General features: G+C 35.9%; 1 protein-coding gene across 2 annotated transcripts in view; it reads left to right on the top strand.

Moving 5' to 3' along the window:
• The window catches only part of IMMP2L (inner mitochondrial membrane peptidase subunit 2), a 453181-nt gene that overhangs the window by 278924 nt on the left and 160144 nt on the right, over positions 1–14113 (top strand). The gene's annotated exons all lie outside the window — the stretch shown is intronic.

Raw genomic sequence — 14113 nt, 5'->3', positions numbered from 1 at the left:
CCATTCATTTGTGTATAATAACAAGGTTAGGTTAAAGCTCAAGTAGTGACAAGTTGCTTATAATCATCCTTCATTTTATATTGCCTTTCTGATCCAATGAATATTCACCAAGGGAATGATAATTTTAACTAAGTGATTTGTAGCTGGATGTTAGCCAAATTAGTTTAACTCCAGGGACTGAATGCAAGTGACATACAAGGACAACACTAATATATTTGCTGTGAAGTTGGCAATCTGAATAAAAAAGTAGTAGTATGCCTGAATGTATGCCTTAATCATGAGTATCTTGATATTGGTTTAGAATTTTGGATGAACTTTTCATATGAACAAATGCTTGAATGATCTTATTAAAGCTGCCTAATGGATCTGCTGTATGCTATGAAATTATTGCCAAGACATTTAGAAATGCAATTAACTAAAGGTGTAATGACAGATGTTATTTTCACAGAAAAATAATATATTTGTTTTATTCAAATTTCATTCTTAAAGGCATTGGTGGTGGCTGGTTGCCTTAAAGATACTTCACTGCGATATCTTGTTGTATGAAAATAAAGCATCTGTGTCATACTTAAAATAATAGTGAAGGAATAATTCCCTGCTTATTACTAACTAGCAAGTCTGTGTTTTCAAATGCTGTAACATATTTCTGTATTCCCTTTCTGTTGCCAGAATTAATCAAGTGTCATTTGATTGTCTGTGGATTGTTCAGGTAGATCCCCAGGAGGTCTAAAACGTTCTTCTTTGGAAAAGGCAGCAATTAAAAGTAGCTTTATTTCCTTTCAAAGAAGTCTGCTTCAGGACTCATATGATTTATTTTTGTCAGTTTGTCTTGAAAATCGTCTCTCAGTTTCTGAATGCAAGGGTAAACATCCTAAGAAAAAAACACACTATACCATACTCTTTAAAATTCATTAGTTTGTTGGTTAAACTTTAAATCTTGAGCTGCATTTGAAGACAAGGTTAGAGGTTATAGTTTGATAGTTATTTACAGGTTTCCTTGTTCTATTCATAAGGATTTCAAATGAAAATTACAGGGTTGGTCTTGGCTTAGCTTCATCAGGGCAAATTTTTCTACCATTTATTTCTGTAGGAACTAAAGAGAGTACTGTAACTTAATATGTATTAGCTTGATATATCCTGGAAAAGAATACCATATTGGTTTGATTATTTGTAGAAGCAAGAAAATTGACCTTGACTTTTAGCGTCAACGGTAGAAACCTACTTATTTGGAGTCAAGGAGCCAAAGTTCACATGGGTAATGGGCCTGTGTAATTTCATGTTTGATTTTTATTTCTTAAAGAACAGCTAATTTTTCAGGAATAGAAGCATAATTCCCATTGTCTGTTTTCTCGATCCCTTTGTAATTAAAAAAAAAAAAAAAAAAAAGGCCTGTGAATTTTTCTTTGTATTATTGGTAATTAGATTTTTCTGGGCATTCTGTTAATCTCATATGCTGTTAAAATCTTTTCAAGTTGCAAATTTGATTCCAAATATTTTCAGTATCACAAAATAATTTTTTTTGGTGTCTGTCAGTTTCTAGCATCTCCTTTTGTTTCACATTCTACCTAGCAAAATCCCACTGTACCTCAAAATTAGAAACAAAATTATTTGAGTATTAGTTCTCAATAACTATCATCTTTGGAAGAGAAAAAAAGACAGCTAGTTGCTGGTATGTGGAAAAAAAGATATTTACTGCAGTGAAACTAAGGAAACAAAAATTACATTGCAAAAGAAAATGTTTTCATCAGAAGCCTTGTAATAAACCCCAGTGAGAAAGGGTGATCTTAAATGATTCGAGCTAGGTTAGGCAGTATGACTTCCTTTGAGACATCATTTCACCCTTTCACTTTAAAGACTTGGTTAAGATTCAGTATTTTCACATGCTCAATCCCTTTGCTAAAGGCAGTCAAGCTGTTACTGTTTAACAAGAATTTTATTTAGAAATCACATGCCCATTTCCAGTTGCAATTAATGTTTGTGAAGCTCTTGCTAAAATGCTTGATACCAAATGTTACCAAAGGGCTTGGAGTCCTGGAGAAGATGATGCAGGAAGTAGCAGACAGAGGTTTCTGAAAGGCATCACAGTTGAGTTTTTTGGGAGACAGTAGGTAGAGAACTCTGTGGGTAAATAAGTACATAGGTTTTGAATAGTATGTTTTGTCAGGAAGAAGATAAGAACAAGAGAGAATAGCAACTTCCTTGCAGTGGTTTTATTTTAAAAGATATAAAATACTTCATCATATTCCATGTATATGAGCTTCTACTTGATGAAGAGAAGATACAGCTCCTGCTAATGTCATCCCTACTTTTTGCCCTTCTTCGGAGATGGTATGTCTGTGCTAATGGATAGGAGGCTTATGGGGATTGCCTTCCACCTCAGAAGAAGTATAACATATTGCATTTGATCTGTTTTCCTCACACCAGAGGAGGAGTGGATTGATATGGTAGTACTCTAGCTTTATTCTTGCTTTGGGGGTCACACAAGAAATTCCCAGAAAAACAGCTGGCAGGACAGAATCATTTCTGCTGTCTTTTCTGCAAAGAGAATGGGGCTGGGCAGATAATTTATTCTTAAATATGGAGGTCATTCCTTAGCCTTAGATGTCAGTGGGCCTATTTATGTGATTGTACCTTTACTGGAAGGGAGACAGAGTTATTAACACTTGCACAGTTGAATACACGGTGAAAAGTGTACTTGGTTTATAATATCTAGTGGGTCACTTAGACACATGAGCTTGTGTACAAATACTGTTTAATTGCAAACATCTCTGAAATTCCCATTTCAATGAAACCTACTATTATACTGACCCTCACTTCTACTAGATAATTTATTTAAAATTTTTAATGATGTGATGACTTTGCTTCTTTATGTATTTAAATGTGGCTTGATATTTTCTGTTTTACAAAACCCTGAAAACAGTAAATATCTTTATGTGGTTTTTCAACTGTCAAAAAATCCAATATGCCGTTATGTGTGTAAGCAATAGGTTTGTGCAGTAGGATATTGTATATACATTATCTGTCAAGACTGTTTATTCCTACAGGATTTGACTTCAGCAAGTATTATTCAAAGTGAGAAAATCTATTTAGAACTGTCTCATTGCCTTGTGTAATCTGCTAAATCACCTGTGGCCACGCCATTTATTGCTACAGTAAATAGTATAAAAACATCCCCACTCCCACATTTAAGGGCAGAAGAGAACTCTCTGACCAAATCTCTACCCAAGCTAGAGAAAGCAAGAATTGCCCTTCCTCTTAGAAAAAATAAACTGAAATGAAACTAATGTGGAAGTGTGAGAGTAAGACTCTAAAGACTTCCTTGTATTAATTACAGAGAGTAAAAAAGTGCATAACCTTTCCAAATGTGGCCTGCAATCAGAGTCCTCCTAAGGTTTAATGAAGCAGAGTACTTGAAAATAGCAGGAGTGTGGCTGGATGAGTGAGTGGGTTGGCGACCTGAGACCAAGTGTTGTTAAGCTCTACACAAATGATGATGAACACAGAGGCATTGATGCAGGAGGCAGTTGGGACCCATTCCTTCCCCTGCTGTTACCGTAGTCATCATGCCTCATGATGGCCAAATTGGAAACTACACATAGTAGATAACAGGCTCTGTTTTTTTAGTAAAGTTGTTGACTTTTAACTTTGCACACCAACTAGAAAACCAAACTAGTAAACCAAACCTCAAATTTGCTTAAACTGGTTTAACCAAGGACTGTGTTTGTCTGAGTGCAATCAAGAAGTTACAAGGAACTGAGTTATAGCAATTAAAAAAGTTACTGTCATTCTACAGGAGTTGCTACACTCAGTGGTAATTAAAAAAAAAAAAAAAGCCCAAAACAAAACAAAAAAAACCCACCAACATTTTTGTGACTGGGTTTGTGAATGCCATTAATTACTGATTTACAACCAAAGTTGGTAGATTCTCCCTGAAGTTTGGTGACTTCTTAAACCATCCCATTTTAATCATCCAGCCATGCCAGCATTGCCAGTTTCTGCAAGATAAAATGATTTCTGTCCTTCAGTCCTTCTGTTCATCCATCCGTTCCATCCCGTAGTTTAGTGAAGCTTAGTCTCCTGCCCACTGATGGACTAGATTGTATAGCTTTTAGCATGTGGTTGCTCATTGTCTAGCACAGGTGACAAAGCTTCCTCTTTCCTGCTCAAAGTAGCAATTTCCTTTCTTGCCCTGAGCTGCTCATCCAGTTTTAGAATGATCTTACCAGCTGGCAGATGCAATTGTTTTAGTGAACACCCAGCAGCTTTCATTTAGTTGCCATCCTCAAGGGATACCTGTTTCTGTGACACAGAAGAATCAAGAATATGCGTGGAAATGAACTAGAGTTTTGTTAAACTGGTTTAAACTCATCTACATTTGGGAATTTGCATTTGTTTAATTAAAGTAATTAAAAATTTATTTTAGTTATGTTAAAGCCACTTTGTCAATGCTAATCAGGTTCTTGTAGTGCTTTAGTGCTATATGAATTAAGACAAAGGCATTCTGGCTTAGTGGGTGGCCTGACTGCTTTAAAGAGTCACAACTGAAAACCCTCAGGGAGTAACAGGAGCAGGAGAGAAGAGAAGGAGCACAGGGAGCCGGGGGCAGCAGTTGGCAGAGCAGTCTCTCACCCCCTGGGGGAGAGGCCTGCAGCCCCTGGAAAAAAATATTTTGAGTCCCCTCAAAGTGTGCATTTCTTGTATAGGAATATGTAGTGCTGCAACAGGGAGGGGCTGTGGAATCGCTTGGGGGTGGAGAGGCCTTACAGAGAGATCTGGATAGACTAGAGAGCTGGGCAATCACCAACTGTATGAAATTTAACAAGAGCAAGTGCCAGATTCTCCACCTGGGATGGGAGAGTCCTGATTATATGTACAAATTAGGGGATAAGAGGCTGGAGAGCAGCCCCATAGAAAGAGATCTGGGGGTTTGTTTGAGTTGATGATATGTTGAACATGAGTCAACAGTGTGCTCTGGCAGCCAAAAGGGCCAACTCTGTCCTGGGGTGCATCATGCACAGCATAGCTGGCTGGTCAAGGGAGGTGACTGTCCCACTCCACACTGTACTGGTGCGTCCCCATCTTGAGTATTTTATGCAATTTGGGGCATCTCAATATGAGAAGGATATCAAACTGTTAAGAGTGTGTCCAGAGAAGGGTGACCAAGATGGTGAAAGGCCTCTTTCACCAAAGGACAAGACTTACGTGGAGGGGCTTAGATCACTTGGTTTGTTCTGCTTGGAGAAGAGGAGGCTGAGGGGTGACCTCATGGCAGTCTACAATGTCCTCAAGCAGGGCAGTGGAGGGGGAGGTGCTGATCTTCTCTGGTGACCAGTGATAGGACATGAGGAAATGGAATGAAGCTTCAGGGGAAGTTCGGATTGAACATCAAGGAAAAGGTTCTTCACTGAGAGAGTGGTCAGTCACTGGAGCAGGCTCCCCAGGGAAGTGATCATGGCACCAAGCCTGTCAGAATCCAAGAAGCCTGGACAACACTTTTAGTCATATGGTTTACTTTTAGGTAATCCTGCAAGGAGCTGGGAGCTGGACTCGATGAGCCTTATTAGTTCCTCCAAACCTGAGATATTCCATGACTCTAGGAAAAGCAATGTTAGGACCAGGCCAGGGATGTGGTTGGGGCAACCGAGAGTCCAGCTTGCTAGACAAGTCTACAGGGGTGAGGCAGATACAAGGTCAATTTGTGGTTGGGACTAGCAACATCCTGTAAGAAAGAAAAAGTATTGCCTATAAAGCCCTCCAGAAAGGTTCTATAGCATTTCCTAAGGGCAAAGGAGACGACATCTCTGGCTCATTAGAGATGTAATAATTATCTCATCCTTGTCTTTGCTGTTGAATGCACACATTCACAGATCATGCCAATTCACAAATGCAAGAATGAGTGTTATATGTACCTATAGCTTATGTATAGCTCACCATAAGGGTCCTTCAGATAGATATCAGTTGACAAGCTCAAATTTTTTCTGTATACCTAATGACTTTTATACACACTATGAACTGGGTAGAAAAGGAGTTCTTAACTAAGGAAATAATGAGGCCCTCAGGTGTCTTAAGTTGGGCATCCAGTATCGCTGCTCATTTTATAAAATTTCATCTGAACTACATTAGTAAATTATATATGATTATAAACTGATCAGCTGAGTACAGGGCTGCATTTCCACACATAATAAAAAAAAATAAATACACAGTACGCACTAGTGTTTATATAGCTAATTTCTTTCCAAAATTTATTATGCTTTTTGGGACTTGTTGTATTGAAATGGAGAAGGTCTTTCTAATTTCATCTTAGATTTTCTGCTCCACTACATGAATGATGAAATTGTGATTCAGCAGTTGTGGAGAAGACTGCATCTGTCTCATTAAGATACTTAGAGTCTAAAATTTTTCTGGAAGGTACGTGATGTCTCATTGAACTGCTGCCAGCAATCTAAAACTCATTTATTCATGAATGAACTTGGCAGTAAAAATTCTAGTTTATACAAGCTTTTATTCTCTCTTTCCACCTTATCTCCAAAACCAATGTCTTGATGTCATTAATATTTTAAGAAAAGAAAAAATATAATTGTGTTCATTGTATGATTATGAGCTGCTGCTGTAGTTAACAAAACTGTTCTTGAGTGAACACTGTTGCAAATACTGTTAAATGTAATCCATATTCTTTCTACTTATTTATATTTAGCATTTTATGAAGGTATGTTGGGGTTTTCCATAAGCTGTAAAATATTTTTTATTTTTATGAGTATAGTTACAACTCTGCAAATTGACTTTTGCAAAGACTGGGCTACGGACCATCTTGTCAAAGTTGATAATATATTTAAAAGAATAAATGTGATCTGAGATCTGCCAACCAAGGTTGTTGTAGAAATTTATTTACTAAGCCAACTGTCAGCTGCATGGAGTGGCACTGACCTATTAGGGGTCTGAAAACTTTATGTGTTTCCTGTCTTGTGACTGTTCAAATTAATTCGTAGTTCTTGGTTTACGCTTTTTTACTTTATAAGCTTTATTGTTTATTTGGGTCATATGCTGTTAAACAGGCTTCCTGCTAATCTATCTGACTTTTAAAAAATTGCCTTCTTAGACTCTTACATTATAAATTCAAACATATTAGCTATTTCAATGCACGAAAACAAGAAGGTTAATAAGACAGAATCTGTTATTAATTTCCCAATTTCACACTTTCACTAACACAGACAATAGTTACACCACTTCTTTAGGTTACACTGTGATTTTTTTACACTTTTTTTTTTTTTTAAAGTAAAAAGAACTTGGCTAAACAATCACTTCATCCAGTTCACCCAAGCTGTAGGCCAGCAAATGTAATTAAAAAAAATTGTGACAATCTAAAGGAAGAACAGCTTTCATTTTTTCCTCTTTGGAGCTGATAAACAGGCAGGAATTTGAGGGATTCCCAGTTTGTTCCTATAGGACACATTTATGTCACAAACATCCTTGCCTGCTGAGCACTCCTTGCCAGTTGCAAGTTGTTTTGCTGCTGGTGACTCATCTTGCCACCTTGAACTGATCACAACTAAGAGAAGGGAAATATCTTCTGTTTCAAATGTGACAACTATTGTTTTTAGGTAACGTTTTGATTATGTTCCTACTAGCCATTTGTAAAGACCCATTGCATACTGTCTGCACAGCAGACTTGAATAGCAGAGACGAGTGCACTGGTAGCTTTTTATCAAACTATATAAATCATGAATGCTAGTACTATTGTCACTTTGTGCTTTGAATGTACAGAGAATTATGTAAGTGCTGAGTCTTAGTATAGATATTTCTCAGTTAAAAAGAAACATAGCCTAATCCTGGAGCTTTTGAATTATACAATCCTTTAACCAGAACTTGTAGACACATTTTTATAGTCTTGTACAGTTTCTTTCAGAGAAGTAAGATTATACTTGCACCATCATGGCTCCAACAGCCTACTACTATACCACTTACTAAACATATTGCCAGCCTGAGTTTAAAGGAACTGTTTTATTAACCATTTCTGTGGTGATGTGTCATTTGGAGCATATATGCAAAACCTATTTTTAGATTTTGAGCCAGAAGTATACAGTTAGTTTCTCAAAAGCCTACACCATACAGCTTAAATGTGCTCCAGGATATGTAACAAATACCTGTCAGGAATGGTTAGTACAGTACTACTAAGAGAATCAAAATTAAGAGGTTAGATTGTTGTAAATGATTAAATTTGTGATGCAGTAGGCAACAGTGTTGCAAAGATCTGTATGATCTTTTCGTTCTTGATGTTTGGCTCTTTATAACCCCAGTAATTTGCAGTGTTGTTCTTACTTTCTTAAGGTAAGGGTGCAAAAGGGCTTTTCTCAAACCCAGCTGCTTGGAAGTTTGCATTTCAAACCTGTTTTGGATATGCAATGCTCATGAAAATATAAAAGCTTAAGTTTAGAGTGACAAAGACAATAATACCAAGTTTGAATTAGCGCAGTTAATCTTTTTGTACTTCTAATTCATATTCTGTGTCAACAAGGCCTAATACGTACAGTGAGTGTCAACACATTTCAGAATTTGTCAGTACTGTCCAAAATATACAGAATGATATGTGAACCACATATTTAAAAGATTCGATAGTAAAGCCAGCAGAATTTCTGAAAAGTTTTGTTAGTCCCACACCATGTCTTGCATTTCTTCCTCCCAGGTTTTCATGCTGATAATACAGCAAACATTTTCAGCCACTAAAAACTAAATAATTACTTTCTTCTGTGTTAGTTTCTGACACAAGCCGGTATCATCAGTCCTTCTGGCTTGCATTTTCTTTTTGCTGTCCTTCTGTCTGTTTTCTGTGAGAGGACTTTCTTCTTTTTTTCTAGAAAATTTTCAGAAAATTTTATTTTTAGAAGTAAAGCAAAAGATAGATTGGTTAACAGAAACATCTAACTGGCACAAACATTTTGAGATTTAGTAAAACTAGAATTCACCTTGTTCTAACATGGGTCCTCTCTGAAAAAAAAAATAAAGATACAAAAATGATAAATAACTTGTTTGAACTTTTGCCTCATGGATAAAGAGAGAGTGAGGAATGCATCCTCAGAGTGTGTAAAAAGTGTCTGTAAAGTTTAATTCATCCTTTTCCCCTCCTTTCTCGCCTCTTCTGCCAGTCTCTCCCTTTTCTAGCAATATTCTGTGCGGCATATCTTTTAACTTGGAGAAAAAAGTGACAGGGACCTTCTGCTGGAAACTGTCACAGAGGATTTGGTTTGACAGGCTGGATGGGGCTAGGGCTGGTTTTGCTGCTGCCTGAGACTGAAGAATTCATTTTGGGTGGAATAACCAGAGCGGACTTTAGCATGGGAAGAGCTGGGAAGCAAGTGTGCAGGCCAAACCCTGAGGCTATGTGTACAGTTGGGGAAGAGCAGATTGGCCTTCACAGAGAAAGGGAACACTATCTAAAAAGCTTGTAAACTGCTCTGTGTGAAGTGAAAAATCATCTGTAAGTATAGGTATTTTACTCATTTGTGTTGTTCACTGTTGATGATGCTTCTGGTTTATTTCACCTTCCCTTTTAAATTTTTTAAATAAATATATTTGTCATCATACAAGAGAGGAAGTGTCTTGCAGCTCAGAATCGTAAAAATCTCATGGCAAAATCCAACATGGGACACCATTTTATTCTTGACAAACCCCTCAAAGTTCTTCCATGCCTGCTCAAGTGATCAAATCTCTTGGAGCAATATCCTCAGTTATTGTGTAGGGTCTCTTCTGCTGTCTGTGAAAGCACACAGGTAGAGGATAATGCAATTAGTATCAAATGGAGCACAATGCTTCATGACCTGCTGACACAGAAGATCGAGTTTTCAGAAACAATATCATGTGGAAAAATACTCCCTATTAAATTTCCCATTGCTGCTCTTTGCCAAATCCTAAGCAGGTCATAACTCCTATTATTACAAGGATTTCTGTCACAGTAGCCAATCTATAGTTAATTCAGCCTGACTTCAACTGAAGGGTGGACACCCGCAGTTAATTGTGGACATTTTTCCCCAAATGCTATCTAAGCTAAAAGCAGAAATTTTGAAGAAAAAAACCTCAACACCTTAGTTTGTTTTCCTTTCACTGTGATAGTTTTTAGCTATGTCTAATTGTCTTATTACTGTGGGTTTTTTAAGCATGTCTTGTAACTTTTGCAAATGGCATTTTGTAAATATTGGTTTATAATCTATAGGTAACTTTCCTATTTTTTATTTTGCTATATGTTAGTTCTCTCTTTTTTTTCTGTATTCTATTATAAGGAATACTAAGTTTTCAATTACATGAATAAGTTATCCTCTCTGTTTCTGAAAAGTTATTTTATCTTATAACTGTATGCAAGTTCTAGTGAATTTAATGTTACAGAGTCTGGAAATAATTTATTTCTTTATGTGCTTACTGAGCACATAAAGATCTTTAGGATTATGTCCTATGGACAGGTTTTTTTAATAGCCATGAATAGAGATGCATAATTGTATCTTAGTTAAGCCTCTCTCTTTACCTAGTTGGAAGAGAATTGATTTTCACTTTCTGTGTCATGAATGTAAAGTATTTATGTTGCATTCAGCAGTATTTTACAAAAATAATTGCAAATGATTCTAACTTCTGTTGGCCTCTGTAGAGGTATTTTAAATTATTTGATTGGTTGATTGGTTGGTTGATTGTTTTTCTTGTGAATTTACATTGACAAAATGTGTCTATTCTTAAATGATTTTTTACTAAAAAAGTGTATGACAACTATTTTAAGAGTATACGTTATGTTGTTATTACTTTTCCCTTTACCTCATCATTAGTACTTTACTTGCTTTCCTGTATTATTTTAAACAAATCTGCTACATATACTTATAAGGTAGATTAAACAATATCTTTAAGCAGTTTGTCTTTAATTATGTAAAATTATGATGGCTAGACTAAGCTGACGTCAGGCTTCCTTTGTAGTCAACGAGGAGAGAGATTCTCCTCCAAAAGGTGATTCATCCCACTTAATTGTCTATTGCCTTCTGTGCACTGACTATTACAGACTCCACTCGTCTGGAAGGCTTGGTTTCTTCACTGTAGTAGAGGTTAAATTTGAGAAAGTATCAAGCTACTCAGAAATATCAAGGAAGAGATTTTTCTCAACAGGTGCTTGAAGTGGCATTTAGAAAAATTTAAAATGTAATGCGCCTATGGAGTTTAGATGATTTCAAAGACAGGCAAAAACTTCGTATTCTCCAGAATCGCAATTTTGTTTCCTAAATACTGTGTTAATCCTATCTGAGGTGCTAGCCTTGGTCTCCAGTAGAGACAATGTAAGAACCAGGCTTCTGAACATTTAAGTTTCTTTTTGAGATAATATTTTAATTCTTAAATCACTGATATTTTTAACATCTAAATATGCATCAAGTACTTTTTTCAATAATTGTGGTGGTATTGTATAACTGGAAAAGTTTTTTGGAACACCATCAGAAAGGAATAATCATTGAAAATTGCTGCACAATGCGTAGTGTGTAGACATTATCAGCGTTTTAGGACAGCAACTGATTGTTTAATTTTGTATGTTTAGAAGAGTTGCCATTGAACACAGGTCTAATCCCAGAATCAAAGAAGGTATAGAAGTGCATCTTGCAGCATGTAAGATTCTTTAAAAATAAACATAATTTTAAGAATCATAGTAATAAATTATGTACAGATTATATAGATTATTTCTAGCTAGTATCCCATATGGCGACCTGACAATGATTTTCATGCATTTGATTACATTTTGCAGTTTTCTATGCCTTTCCCTATGTTGTCTGTTGCAACAGAAGTCATACTTTCTTTCCATTACAGAGTAGAATATTTGGGTAGCTATAGTGAAGATAAAATGTGGTTAATAACCAGCATAATGGTTAATGAAACAGTGAATATGTTATTGTTGTTGACTTAAGCATAGAAGCCCAGATATTCTCATTCCTAGATCATGCTAACTTCCTATTTGGTAGATAAATATTTCTATGTATGCTTTCAAAGTCAAAGGTTAAGGTATAGAGTTTTTCAACCCTTTTGGAAAAGGTGAAGATAAGGTGAAATGGCCGGTTAAAACATCAAGTAATTAATTGAGTCTCTCTGTTAACAGGAGGAAGGTCAAGTGCTCATAACTATTGTGATTACACAGTCTGCATTACAAGCAGCTGAGTCGTTTAACCTATGTGCAGTGAAACATTTTAATTAGAGTTTTCAGTTTTCCTAATTTTTTTTTATTTTATTGCATGTATTCCTTGCCTCACTTTAGTTAACCAGCTTAAATTTTTAAATGATATTTTCTGATGTTGTGTTTGTTTTTTTTCTTTCTGTCTTTTTCTTTACTTGTATGTCATTCTGAAAGTTTTTCAGATGCACAGTTTTGATTGCTGGATCCAGTGTAGAAAGTGTAGAAAGGCTTGCTTAATTTTGTCACGTAGGAATTATGCGTCTTTTTTACACTGCGGAGAGTCCATAATTATCCACTGACAAAGATCCAAATTATTTGCGATAACTTTTCAACATCTATGAAAAATGCTGAAAATCTGCTTCTATTGATGTCACATATAACAGTGAGGCTACAACTATATAACGTGCTGTAGATATATGAGGGAAAGCTCAGTTGCTTTGAAAGCATGCAGATCTTTATTCTTTTCCCTCCAACTCTTTCGTCATCTTAGTGTAGCAGATCTCTGCTATATAGCATCTGGTACCAGGAGATACATTATGGATGGGTATTTACAATGGAAGCTAGGTTTTTTCTGAATCTATTATCCTTGGACAGATACTTCCCTGCTCTGTTTGAAAACTCAAGACTAAATCAGAATGTAGAGAGGAGCTAAGGAATGGAGACCAGCAAGAAAGGGAGAGAAGGAAGAAGCATGGATATCCAAGAATTGCAGAGCCTGAGAGAATTGTTTACATGTTCTAATTATTGCATGGCTATATGGCAAAGTGTATGATTCCTTTACTGAGGCTTTATGCAGGTGATATATTCAGATTCTTATTTTTTTCTAGAGATTGCTCAGAATTCACCATGCAGTTTCAAGGAAGCATTGTTTTATGTTATGTTCAAACACTTTAAAATTCAGTAAAAATAAAATACTACCTTTCCAACAGTGTGTGCTTGCAATCTGTAATTATTATAAAACACTACTTTCAGTAAAAACAAAATAGGTTTTTGGCAGTGAGTGATTTTGCTTTTTTAACAGGTTTGACTAAGAAATGCTAATGTAATATGGAGTTAAATTAAGAATTACAGAATGTTATTAGAAATACCATTTTCCTCATATATTCAATTATATCTTTGTACATATTTTCCACTGGACCTGCTGAGCAAATCAAGCATCACTGGAACTTATGCCTAAACAATTGTTGCAAGTGCTGTCTTGAAGTACTTATTTTGTAAATTATGGATGAAAAATGGTGAATGTTCAAGATTGTCCATTAAACCAGTATTTATTAGGACTGGGGCCTGCTTCCTCAAAATTAGCCTAGAGGTAATCCATGAGCAATTGAAGAATGTTTTCTGTTGCTCTCATTATCTGCTAACATTGTCAAAGTTATGTAAGATTTCTGCATAATACTTGTGTTTGAAAAAACTGCTAATCTATTTCACTTCCTTTAAAGTTATAACACTATTTAAGTTCAAAACTGGTTCAAACATTGCTACTGACAGGCGAGCATGGATTCGAACAGTTTTTGTAGTGTGAAATACCGTTTGGAAAATGCCTTTTTAGCAGTTGAAGGGGAATAAAGACAAAGGAGAAAATACAAATAATTTCAAGACTTGCAATAAAATTCCAGTATTTAAAACAAAGAGAAGGGCCTTAGAACGTCTTACCTGAGCAAGATGATCACATGCTTTATTTCTCATTTTATCAGTAGAAGCTAAAATACGGTTAAGGTCAATCAATTCAGAAATAGGTTTTGTCAGGCAAACCGGGTATGTTTTATCAATACATTTCCAAAACAACTAGATAAATGTAGTTTTGATTAAGGCCATAATATACTATATTGAATTTCTTCAAGAATTCTTTTTATTACCACATAATATCCTGATCTAGAAACTTACATTTTATGGAATTAGTGTGGGCCACATTAAACAAATTGTAAACAGGCT

The sequence above is a fragment of the Leptosomus discolor genome, chromosome 1 (assembly GCF_034619465.1).
Source record: "Leptosomus discolor isolate bLepDis1 chromosome 1, bLepDis1.hap2, whole genome shotgun sequence".
In the NCBI taxonomy this organism is placed as follows: domain Eukaryota; kingdom Metazoa; phylum Chordata; class Aves; order Leptosomiformes; family Leptosomidae; genus Leptosomus; species Leptosomus discolor.
This window is presented reverse-complemented; position numbering and strand designations above follow the sequence as displayed.